Here is a 3,300-nt window from a genome sequence, read left to right on the forward strand (position 1 = left end):
ACACACACACACACACACACACATACACACACACACAAAACAGAAGGCCAATAAAAAGAGTAATTAGCACAAACAAATTCAGCCACCTGCTGCAGTCTCTTTGTGTGTTTGTGAGAGAGAGAGAGGGAGAGAGAGTGTGTGTGTGTGTGTGCGAGTGTTTATGAGTGTGTGTGTGTGTGTGTGCGGGTTTGTTTATATGCAGTTGTTTTGATGCTCACACATGCATTTGTGTTTTTCAGTCCACGTTTGTCTAATTGTTACACATTCCTCAACAGAAAGTCGGGTAATTAACCAAACCTAAATGACTTGACCTATCAGCAGAGCCTGTAATAAAGAATCAATTAATGACAGCGCTGAAATATCGATCAAATTACACTGAAAAAAACCACAGCAGAAGAACTTGTTCCTCTGGAGAGAAGAAGAAAGAGGAACGAAGGAGAGAGAGACGGATCGCATTACCCATAATCCTCAGCCACACCCCACAGACCAATTCCTGCTCATTAAAAGAGCATTTCATCAAGCTCTATTAAAACATCACACACACAGAGAGAGAGAGAGAGAGAGAGAGCGTGGAGTATAAACACAGCTGCTTCAGATTGAACACAGCTTGCTCTTCTCATCAGGACAGAAAGAGAAACAGAGCGCTGACGGAGAGACTGCAGGACACACGGCTCATTAACACACTCGTTTAGAACGGGACACAGGCACAATTAACACCTGAACGTGATCCGTGAAACCGTCTTCTGCTTTAAAGCACTTCGGGTCAGTACAATCACCCGAGAGCTCACGGAGCACATGCATGCATCGAAACACCAGAGAATAGAAAGAACAAAAAAATACATTTAAATCTATTCAAATTTTATTTCTAATTTAAATTCTCTTGTGTATATATGCATGCATGAACAGAGTTAAAGCTCCTGGAAACCTCAACAAATGCAAATCAAGTCAAATTTATTTATACAGCGACACACACACACCCACACACACACACACACACACTCTCTCTCTCACACTCACCCACACACACACACACACACTTTACAGAAAATCATGATGTTAATGTTTCTAATATCTTAATATCATCATGCATTATAGTTACGCTTTGAGACAAAATAGTCAAGCAGTTGAGATTTGCTATATACCGTATTGACCCGAATATAAGACGAAGTTTTTTTCTTTGAAATACATCTGAAAAAACGCGGTCGTCTTATATTCAGGGTCTAGACTTTGACATGTCAATAATACACCCACAACAATAGGTGGCGCCAAATACGCATAAAACGAGTATGCCATGAAATACGTAATGTAATGCGTGTTGTAAAGATCGCGAGTAAAAACAAAAGAAAAAGAAAACCTGACAGCTGCATGAGTCGTGACTGTCAAGTTAGCCTGATGGAACCAAACTCACTTTGTGATTTTAAAACGTAAGACAGTACCCAGATCTGAAGACTACAGTAAGATTTAACTTCTACTGTTAATAAGATTTCGGTAGGCTACTATTAGATGGATAGCCTAAATGTCCTAATTCAGATGGGCTACCTATTTTTTTTTTGTTTTTTTTAATGGTATATCAAAAAGTGTATATTTTTTAAATGTGATTGTTGGTACATTTGACCAGTTTTTACCATACTTTCAAAACAAAAATTAAAATAGAAAAAATATGCAATATGAAAATAATTGAAGACAAAATGTGTTTTACTGAGAAAAAACAAGATTTGGTTTTTAAAAAGCCTTTTTCCAAAAGGTACATCTGGAAAAAGGGGGGTTGTCTTATAATCAGGGTCGTCTTATATTCGGGCCAATACGGTAGTATAAATTGCTTTACACTGTAAAAAATGATATAACCAATTAGCCATGGTAACATGTTAAACTAAACATGTTAAATTATATGAGATTCAGTTGAATATAATTTAAGTTGAAGTGACTTGTACAGTCCATTTGATTATACCTACACATTTAAGGCAGCACCTGAACTTAAGTTTTGAAGTTTTTTAAGGATTTTTTTACAGTATACGTGAAGGTAATGTCTGCACGCAGCTCAGGGTTATTATAGTCAACTAAAACTAAAAACATAACAAAAAAATGCTGCTACCTAAAATAAAATAAACGTTAAATGAAACAGTAAAATATAGAAAACTTAAACTTATTTTATTTCAGCTTGTTTCAAAGTCAACATTTCTCCTGTTTGTTGAGTTTAAAATAACTAAAAATGTATTATGATGTACTAAAACAACTCAATCTGAAATGCAAATTAATAAAAACTATACATGCATATTTAAAAACAACAAAAACCGACAAAAATGGCACAAACACACAATAATTACTAAACCGGTATCACTTTACAGTAAGGTTCATTAGTTAACATTAGTTCTATCATGAGAACTCTCGGAAGATTTTAGCATGATGTACATGACAATGTTAATGTATTTGGTCTTGGCGGAACAGATCTGCTACGCTGCTGCTGTTGGTTATTGCTGTATTTGTAGATTATTGCTGCTGCAAGTACAGGAACTTCTACTGCTAATACATTAACAAAGATTAATAAATACTGTGATAAATGTATTGTTCATTGTTTATTGATGTTAGTTAATACATTAACTATCATTAACTAATGGAACCTTATTGTAAAGTGTTGCCACTAAAACTTTCAAATTAATATGAAAGCAGAAAATATTAAAAAAAAACTATTTTAGCTATAATAGTATCATTCTGATTCTGATGAGTTTGATTCATATTGAATCAATTAATTAATTAAAACGAGCAAATTAGACATTTGTTCAGATGTTTGAAGGAAACTCACCCCTGCAGCGGTCAGAGTCCACCGGCTCGAACCCTGGTTTACACACACAGGTGGACGAGGGAGGCCCCACCCACTGGCCGTCCTCCCCACAGAACATGGTGGGCGGGGCTTGGCCCGTGGGGGCGGAGTTTGTGACGCACACGCCCTCGGCCTGCTGCACCAGCGAGTGAGGGAGCGTCTCGGGGAAGGAGGAGAAGGCGCGGGTGACGGCGGGGCACTTCTTGAAGAAGACGCGGACGGAGAGCAGGGCCATACACGCGCCCTGAGCCTGGAACGCCAGGTAGAAGCCCTTCTTCGACAGCGGACCCACGCGCACTGTCTTCACGTTAGACTTCCTCTCTCCGCCACGACGCAACAGGAAGTCAGCCGCAACTGTGTCCACCTGCAGGACGAGAGGAGAGCGAGTGATCGAGAGTGTGTGTGTGAGTGTTTCTCTGTGTGTGTGTGAGAGAGCGCATGTGTGTGTGTGTGTGTGTCTCTCTGTGTGTGTGTGAGAGAGA

General features: G+C 38.8%; 1 pseudogene; it reads right to left on the reverse strand.

Annotated features, from left to right (window-relative positions):
* Positions 1-3,300, reverse strand: part of LOC107750157 (ephrin type-B receptor 4-like) — a 36,896-nt pseudogene that overhangs the window by 19,250 nt on the left and 14,346 nt on the right.

Source organism: Sinocyclocheilus rhinocerous, unplaced genomic scaffold, assembly GCF_001515625.1.
Source record: "Sinocyclocheilus rhinocerous isolate Xijiao unplaced genomic scaffold, SAMN03320098_v1.1 scaffold2167, whole genome shotgun sequence".
Taxonomy (NCBI): Eukaryota; Metazoa; Chordata; class Actinopteri; order Cypriniformes; family Cyprinidae; genus Sinocyclocheilus; species Sinocyclocheilus rhinocerous.